This window comes from Myxine glutinosa, chromosome 1, assembly GCF_964187855.1.
Source record: "Myxine glutinosa chromosome 1, kmMyxGlut1.1, whole genome shotgun sequence".
Classification (NCBI taxonomy): domain Eukaryota; kingdom Metazoa; phylum Chordata; class Myxini; order Myxiniformes; family Myxinidae; genus Myxine; species Myxine glutinosa.
The window spans coordinates 414,183,753-414,193,913 of NC_136261.1; positions in this window are offsets into that span (position 1 = coordinate 414,183,753).

Here is a 10,161-nt window from a genome sequence, read left to right on the forward strand (position 1 = left end):
GCTAAACCCACAAATAGAGACTTGTTTAAAATATTAAATAAGAATGAACTTCTCAAAGTTATGAAATATAAAACTCTTTTAGAAATCATCAACAAATCTTATTGGTATCCTATTATGAGAAAAATAATTATAGATACAAGAATATCTCAAAATCCAGATGAGTATATGTATAATATTATTTGGGGCTCAAACTCAAGGGTAGCTAGGGATGAGGAAGGAGTTGAAGAAGAGAAGGAGGAAAGAGAGAGGGAGGAGGAGAAGGAGGAAAGGGAGAAAAGGAGAAGGAGGAGTGGGAGAAAAAGGAGAAGGAGGAGAGTGAGAAAAAGGAGGAGGAGAGGGAGAAGAAGGAGAAGGAGGAAAGGGAGGAAAGAGAGAGGGAGGAAAAATATAAAAATATGACCATTCCTGAGATTAATGAAGGATTGAAGGTATTACGGCAAATAAATCAATCTCAACGCACCGGAGAGGAAAATAAAGAAATTCAAAGTCTAAGGAAAATATTATTTGAAAGAATGAAAACAACCTTTACTACAATTTCAGGGAGGAGGTTTAAACGAGAAAGTGGTGATGCAGAAGAGAAAGGTCATATAGTTGATGATGTTGGTGTTATTGACTTTAGTTAGTTTTATTTGTAAATAATTGGAGGAGAGAGTGAAGACATTCCTATGGATTCTTTATGTTTTAAAAATCAAGATAGAAATGTATATGTTGAAAACCAAAAAGGTTTTGGCACTATGTAGGACTTTTTCTCATAAATAAATAAGAGTTATTGTCTCAAATGTAAAAAGAAAACTAAATCTAAAAAGATCTCATGTTAAAGCTAAAAATAATAGAGTTTATCAAAAAGGAATATGTCAAGTGTGTGGCTCTAAAAAGTGTCAATTCATCTCTCCTAAAAGTGGAGGAGACATACAAAAGTTTCTGTCAGGAAGTAAATTTACAACAACTGGAATTCCTGGGGAACTACATCTACCTGGATATTCTTTCTGTGGTCCAGGAACAAACTTGGATAAAAGATGAGATGAGGCTGACAATCCTAAACCTTGGTCTCAGCCTATAAATAGGGTTGATGAAGTGTGTATGAAGCATGATATTGCTTATGGGAAAACCGCTACATTGGATGAAAAACATGAAGCAGACAGAGAAATGTTATATAATTTGTCTTTGATACAAAATCCTACATTGAGAGAGAAAGTTGATAGGTTTATTGTGAAAAAAATGATAAGTGCTAAATTTAAACTTGGTCTAAACCTATAAATAGGGTTGATGAAGTGTGTATGAAGCATGATACTGCTTATGGGAATACCACTACATTGGATGAAAAACATGAAGCAGACAGAGAAATGTTGTATAATTTGTCTTTGATACGAAATCCTACGTTGAGAGAGAAAGTTGACAGGTTTATTGTGAAAAAAAGTGATAAGTGCTAAATTTAAACTTGGGCTTGGTTATTCCTCAAAAAACTATGAGGCTCTAATGATGTCATCAAGACTGAGGAGCTTTTGGCTGAAGAATTACACAAACCTATAATCACTAAGTTTAAAAGAAGGAAGGTTTATTCCAAAGACACTGACCACATATGGTCCGCTGATTTAATTGAATTGAATAATGACAGGGGATACAGGTATGCTTTAACCGTTATTGATTTGAGGAGTAGATTTGCCTGGGTTGTTCCTTTAAAAAATAAAAAGGGTGGTACTTTAATGTTAGCCTTTAAGCTAATATTTGATAGGGATAAAAGAAAACCAAAGAAACTGTGGACCGATGAGGGAACAGAGTTCTATTACAAAATATTTATGAAATTTCTTAAGGGGGAGGGTATTAAATTATACAGCACCTTTAATGAAGGAAAGGCAGTTGTTATTGAGCATTTTAATCGTACTTTGAAAGAGAGACTAGGTAAAAAATTCACACAACTCGGTTCTCAACAATGGGTGTATTTAATTCAGGATATTGTAGATAATTACAATAATACAGTTCAGTCATCAACAAAATCAAAACCATCGGAAACATTTACAAAATTAGAATATGAAAAGGAGATTAATTTGAGAAAACTGAAGTTCAAAGTTGGTGATATTGTAAGAATATACAGATGGAAAAGTCATTTTGAGAAAGGTTATACCAAAAAATGGACTAATGAATTATTTAAAATCGTTGATGTAATGGATACAGTCCCTTGGACCGACAAATTGTATGATATGAATGGGGAAGAAATATTAGGGTCATTTTATTCACAGGAATTACAAAAAACAATGCTGATAATTCATTAAACAACAACCATCCATACTTTCATCCGCCCCACCCAGATTAGTTAATTTAATTAGTAGTAATAAATAAAAAAGATTAAATAAATAAAAATCATGAGGCACGCTCACACAGACCATGCTCACACAGACCACGCCCACACAGACCACGCCCACACATACCACACCCACACAGGCCACACCCATCATCCACCACCACTCTGTGCGCCCCCACCCTTGACCCTCCACCCCCCTCATCCCACCCCCACCTTCCCCACACACAAGGGGAGGGGAGGGGTGGGATGAGGGGGTTGAAGGGTCTTTGGCAGGGGTGCACCTCCCCGTTCCCCCCTCCTTTATTCTCTTTTTGTAAGTAAGAATTAAATAATTGTAGACAAAACAAATATAGATAAATATTGAAAACATTAAAATCTTTATATTATTAAAACATTTTTCTTGAGTTATATATTTAGCTTCTTCCCAGCACAAGTCAAAGGCCACCAGATGTCTCCAGGTTCTGAATCTTTCTGTTGAAGACAAGAGGGGGTGGGGGGGTGGGGAGGGGGTGGGGGGGGGGGGTGGGGAGTGGGTGGGGTGGGGGGGAGTGGGGGGGGGGTTAAGCAAGGAGAGAAATATATGAATGATATATTTATTTCCGGATGCCCTTCCTGACGCCAACCCTGAATCACCTCTTACGATGTGCAGGGATATGGTGTACCTATTCTCAACAGTGTAACACAGACACACACACACACACACACACACACACACACACACACACACACACACACACACACACAACCACACATCCACAAACACACCCCCACAGACACACACACACACATCCACACACATCCACACACATCCACACACCCCCACATACATACATACATACACACATACACACACCCCCACAGACACACACACATCCACACATACCCCCACAGACATACACACACACACACACACACACACACACACACACACACACACACACATACACACATACACACACCCCCACAGACACACACATCCACACATACCCCCACAGACATACACACACACACACACACACACACACACACACACACACACACATACATACACACACACACACACACACACACACATATACACACATACACACACACACACACACACATACACACACACACACACATACATACACACATACACATACATACATACATACATACATACATGTGGTAGCAACCATCGCCCCCCCGGGCCCTCCTTGACCCCAAGAAGAACCCCTGGAGGCATCTTGAACTGTGATACAAGAGGTTTATTACAGAAGATATTAATTAACATGCACGGAACATTTTTCGGTCCATGCACCTCAGACGGCCTTGCCCGGCACACGGCAGCACGACCCACATTAGCAAGAAGCAAGTCGTGATGCGTACAATGCACAAGGAAGCGCCTCGAGGCCATACACTGAAAAATCTTAAAGTTCTTACTGACAAACCGGTTATTATACATGGCCCCCCCTCCCCTCATCCCATACTGAGAAATCAAAAGGGTGGTCCAGACAGTGAGGAGCCTGGCTGAGGGGACAAGGCCACAAGGAGAAACATAACATGGCTGGGGTGACATATTACGGCTGGAACGCAAGCAGGGAAAATGTCATTTATGGCCTTGGATTGCCCGGCGAGGGGTTTGGGAGGATGAGCGGGCCAATACTTAGTATTTGCAAAGAGAAGCTGCGAGATATATGTGTCCTCAAATTCTTGCTACCACACTCCTCCATCTGTCACTACAACATCTCCAAGATCGTTTTAGTTATCACCCTGGATCCCCCTGGGGACACCATTGGGAGTACTTGGCATTTGTCCCCCATTTACCTGGTTCACCATGGTGGTGCGTCGGATCTTCCGGTGGCATTTGCAGCTCAGCATTGGTAAGACAGTGTTAGCGGCATACCATCTTAACACCAGAGAAGCCAAAAGGGAACTGGGCGTGTTCGTTGACAAGAAATGCTTGGAGTTCCGGCAAGCCCCAAAGTACCTCGGCGTATGCCTGGATCGGATACTGTCCTTCCAGTAACACCCAGAAGAAGCTGAGGCCAAGGTGACATCAAGGGTCTCGCTTATCCAACGTCTCGCTGGTACGTCCGGGGGAGCCTCCGCTAAGACCCTACGACTATCCATGCAAGCCCTGGTCTCCTCTGCAGCCCAATACTGCGCCGCAGCCAGCCTGGAGCAGAAGCCCACACGTGAGAAAGGTTGATGTTGCCATTAGCAACGCCCTCCACATTGTAGCTGGTTGTTTGAAGTCCACCCCAGCATTCCACCTGCCAGTCCTAGTGGGATTTGCCCCGGCCAGCCTCCGACGGGAGGCTGCTGCCCTCGCCTTGGTAAGAAATGCCCAGAAACCCGACTGGCACATACTGCACAACACCACAACGATAGTTGTGCCTCCAAGCAGACTCAAGTCCCGCCATCCCTACAACAAGGCGGCACAAGAGATGTTCAGTTCTATCTCTGAGGATCTGTCTAGAAGCGCATGGCTGGCGGCCTCATGGAAGCAGGTGTGGGAAACGGCTGGGCCCACTCGCATCCATCGCTGTACTTGGGACCCAGGAGGTGGCGTCGTAGGAGAAGACCTACCATGCCTGCAATGGATCTTGCTGAACCGTCTACATACGGGGAGGGGGGGGGTGGTGGGGGGGGGGGAGTCGGCCGCTTCAAATCATCACTGAAGATGTGGGGCCTGGCAGACAGTGCCGCGTGCGAGTGCGGCGAGCCTGAGCAGACTGCCAAACACATGATTTCCACCTGCCCCCTATACAGACAACCTTCAGAAGCCGGCCTCTTCGACGTAGGACCAGAGACGAGGGCATGGCTGTACGACACTGAGCTGGCCATCTGATTTTTTTTATTTTTTTATATTTTTTTTGTATACAATATCGAGGCTCGTGAAAGAGCGAACATTAATCACACAGAAAGACAAACTGACACATAAAACATATAACATCGGGAGCGGTAGACAAGATGGGGAGAGAGGGGGAAGGACACAAACACAACATTTGAGAGCAGGGACCGAGAGACATGGAGACATCGAGAGATCTGAGAGAGGGTGAGGGCTTTGGGGGGGGGGGCATGGGAAGGGGGCGGTGGGAGAGGTATAAAACATATGGACACTGCCAGGACTTCCAGGAAAGAAGTTGGAATTTCAAACAAGGTGGATCTGGGGTGAATTAGTGGGGGTAGAAAAGATCAAGGTTTTGGATGGGGGAAGATAAGAGATGGTGGTGAACAGCTGTTTTAAAGACCTGGAGGGAGGAGTGGGATTGAAGGGAGTGAGGGAGTTTGTTCCAGAGGCGGGAGAAAAGAGGAATGAAAGAGTGAAGGTGAGCAGAGAGCCGAGATTTCGGCAGTTTAACCATCAGAGGGTTGCTGGCAGATCTTGTGCGACCTGTAGGAATATTTGGGGGACAGAGCACAGAGAGAGCTGGGGGTGCAAGGCCGGAGAGGAGTCGGTAGAAGACAGAAAGACCACCTACCTGCCTGCGGTGAGTGAGTGAAAGGCCCTCAGAGATAGCTTCATCGCAGGAGATTCCAATAATTCTGAAAGCTTTGGTTTCAACAGCGTGAAGCCGAGCTAGGTGTGAGGCAGGAGCACCGGCCCATAGGGGAGAACAGTATTCCATTGAGCTGTGGATGAAAGCCTTGTATGTGGTGAGGAGCTCAGGTGTGCCGAGGAAGGACTTCGCACGACGGAGGATGCCCAGTCGGCGACTGGCTTTGGAGGCCAGCTTGGAAATGTGGTTTTCCCAAGAAAGATCATGGCAGATAGTGAGACCCAAAATCTTGAGCGACAGAACTTCTTGGAGAGGATTGTTGAGAAAGTAGATGGGAGGGTTGTCCAGTCGATCTTTTCGGAGAGACATAGTAAGAGTGTGAGATTTGTCAGGATTGAAAGACATGTTCCACTTGTTTGACCAGTCTGTGATTTTGTCCATGTCTTCAGAGAGTGAGGAGGCAGCAGACTGCCGATCTGAGGGAAGAGGAATGGAGCGGCAGAGAGTGGAGTCATCAGCAAAGAGATAGAGAGGATTTTCGAGAGAGTCAGAGAGATCATTGATGAAGACCAGAAAAAGCACGGGGCCCAGAACACTGCCTTGGGGAACTCCAGCCTGAACAGGAAGAGGAGATGAGAAACCCATTCAGGGCCACACGTTGACGACGACTAGAGAGGAAGTCCGCCAGCCATGCGTGGAGATTTCCATGGATACCAAAGGAGGAGAGTTTGGTGAGCAGAGCGGGGTGCCAGACCGTGTCGAAGGCACGTGATATGTCGAGGGAGACAGCTCTAATTTCCTGTTTGGCATTGAGGACCTCCATCCATTGTTGAGACAGCAGAAGCAGCATGTCCAGAGTAGAGTGACCTGGTCTGAAACCAAATTGATGATCAGAGATCAAGCCATTGGAGAAGAGGAAAGATTTCATATCCGAAGCAATGATGGATTCCATGACTTTGCTGATAATTGGGAGAAGGCTGATTGGTCTGTAGTTGCTAGGATCTGTTTTTGCACCTTTTTTGTGCAAAGCGGTGATGTTGGCTGATTTCCAAGCAGATGGCAGTTGACCTTGAGCAAAAGAGAGGGTGAAGAGAACAGAGAGAGGGTGAGATAGAGCAGCAGAGCAGGATTTTAGGACCCGTGGGCTGATGCCGTCGGGTCCAGTTGCAGAATCAGAGTCGAGGGTTGACAGAAACTTTTCCACCTTGTCAGGAGGAAAGGACACGGAGTCCAGGAGCAGCAGGGTACGACTGGGTATGGTGGGTACAGAGAGGGATGGGTTTGGGACACAAGATTTAGAGGCAAACACAGAGTTGAGGCATTCAGCTTTTTCATGTGCAGAGTCAGCTGTGTAGCCGTTTGAGGTAAGGGAGGGGATGGAGTGGGAACAAACACCAGAAACGGATTTGACCAGACGCCACCAGGATTTGGAAGAGGGAGACAGATAAGAGAGTTCGGTCTTGAGAACGGAGAGATATTGTTTCCTGGCTCTCCTGAGGGTGGACACACACTTGTTTCGGGCTTTGTGAAAGGAAATGAGATTTCTTTCCGTTGGATTTGCTTTCCAGGAGACGAAGGCAAGTTGTTTCTGGGCAACAGCCTCACCACAAGATTCCGTGTACCATGGACGGGAGGAAGGGTATGACAACTGAAGACGAGATGGGATAAATCTGTGCATGAGAGAGAGCAATTTACTTTGGAAGAATTCCCAGGATGAGTTGATGTCAGAGGTGGTAGAGATGGGAGACCAGTCCAGATGATTGATGGCTGCTTGAAGACCGTGCCAGTTGGCCTGAGTGAAATGCCAGACTCGTCGACGCTGAGCAGGCTCCCTGAGGATGGTCAGAGAGATGTCCACTTTAACAAGGACATGATCAGATGATCCGATCGGAGCAGAAGAAGAGCAGCAGACATTTTCAGGGAAGTTAGTCATAACCAAGTCCAGAAGAGAAGATGTTCCGTTGACTGAGATCCGGGTCGGGAAATTGACAGATTGTGTCAGTCCCAGTGAGTCGCAGAAGTCCTTTGCTGAGGAGCCATGGTTGGTGAGAGAGGTACCCACACCCAGCCAACTGGCATGATGACAGTTGAAATCACCACATATGAGGAAGAGAGAGTTGGGATGAGTAGATAGAAGTTGGTCCATATCATCAGACAGCGAGATGTAGATGGAGTCATCACTGTTTGGTGGACGGTACAACACACATATGAACAAGAGGTGGGAGCGAAGGGGAAGCCGTAGCCAGAGGTATTCCTGGAGGTGAGGTGGAGAGAGTGCAGTGCAGGGCGAGTGAGGAAGAGAGTTTTTGATAAAGATAGCAACCCCGCCTCCAGGACGAGGCTCAGGTCTATCATACCGGAGGAGGGAGTAGCCCGGGAGAGATACTATGGAATCAGAGACATCATAAAGGAGGAAAGTTTCTGTTAAGCAGATCATGTCTGGTTTGACAGAAGCAACCTGTATGGAGAGATCAGTTAAGTTTGAACGAAGGCCCCGGATGTTTGAGGTCCATACCGTTAATGAAGAGGAAGGGGGAGCATCAGATACAGAACAGGGGGGAGGAGGGGTAGGGTAAGATGTGGAAGAGGTGGAAGAGGTAGGGAGAGCTGTTGAAGGTGTGTCAGAGATTTCAGAATAGCTCGGAGAAAGGGAAGGATGGGGCGGACAAAAGGTTTGATGGTGATTGGGTGAGCCACAATGAGGTGTTATTTGAGGAGGGGGAAGAGCGAGGCAGAAGGTTGGGGGAGATGGAGGTGAGAGTTTGAAGGGGGAAGAAGCGGGGAGGACGCTTTGAGGAGGGGGAGTGAGAGGGGGGAAATTGAGAAGCAATGAGGGTGGGGAGATTTGAAGGGGAGGGGTGAGGGGGGAGTTTGGGAGGGAAGGGACAAGGGGAGGGATTTGAAAGGGATGGGATATGGGGGAGATTTGGAGGGGAGGGGTGAGGCAGGAGTCTAGGAGGGGAGGGGCGAGGCGGCGTCTTGGCCGGGAGGGGTGAGGGGGTAGTTTAGGAGGGAGGGGGCAAGGGGGGAGATTTGAAAGGGATGGGTGATGGGGAAGATTTGGAGGGGAGGGGTGATGGGGATGATTTGGAGGGGAGGGGTTATGGGGAAGATTTGGAGGGGAGGTGTGAGATTGGATTTTTGAAAGTGTACGATTTATGGGAAACGAACATTTATTGCAAAATGAGTTTCTTGTGACCTTCGAGTTAAAAATACGTTTAAGGACGCTGGATGGAGGATGGAGTGCAGGAGAGTTTAGGGAATGTAGAAAAAAGGCACTATAGGAGATGGATATTTTTTTTGGGATGAATTGATTTGGTGAGCAAGTCGAAAGCAGCCTTTTAAAGAAGAAGAAAAAAAAGGTGTTATAAAATATGACGGAATACATAACTTGAGGGGAAAGTGTAAACATTGAAGGTTAATGAGTGAAAACTATCTGGGGAAATGGGGGAGAAACACGTGGTCGAAGAACGAACGAACGAATAAGAAGAAATAAACGAATGAGAACAGAGAATTCGTTTTTTTTCGAATGAGAACAGAGAATTCGTCTCCGTTTTTTTTGTTTTTTTTTGAGTTGAGATTTACACAAGGAAGTAGGCTATGGGTGAAAAGACTGGGAATACAGAGAACGAAAGTTATTGGATCACAAACGATGGACCACTGAGAGAAAAACAAAGCCTCAAGGTTGTACAGTGCACACTGTACAAGGCCTCAAGACACGACACGAATTAACACGATTTTCAATACAGGTATGAAAGATTTGCACCGAAAAATCTTCGTCGGGACACAATATACGTACAACACCATAAATAAATACAGTTTTAACGAAAATACAAATGGGAACAATCACTTAACTTCGATTTCAAATCGTTCGCGACGCGGCAAAGGCCTTGCTCGCGACACGGCAAACAGACGATCAATTTATCAAATATGCAAGATAAACCAATATGGTTTCTACGATTTTCAACGCTATGCAAATGTAGCCACTGACACCGATCCTGCGAGCTCAGAGTCACCCAGGACCGCAGGAAAAGGGGGTTGGCAAACCCGGACTCTCCCCTTTGCGGACGCATGATTATGGTTGGGGACAGAAATTTGCATATGGGGACGTTTCGGTTATCTTCCTCCCGCTCTTGGCCCACCATGGTCTGTTCACCTGTACCTGTATTGCAAGTTTTACTGACACACACAGTCGGCGCCCAGTCGGCGATTATAACCAGGCCCGCACCTATTCATGACATTTGTGTCATTACAGGACTCTCCCCTTTGCGGACGCATGATTATGGTTGGGGACAGAAATTTGCATATGGGGACGTTTCGGTTATCTTCCTCCCGCTCTTGGCCCACCGTGGTCTGTTCACCTGTACCTGTATT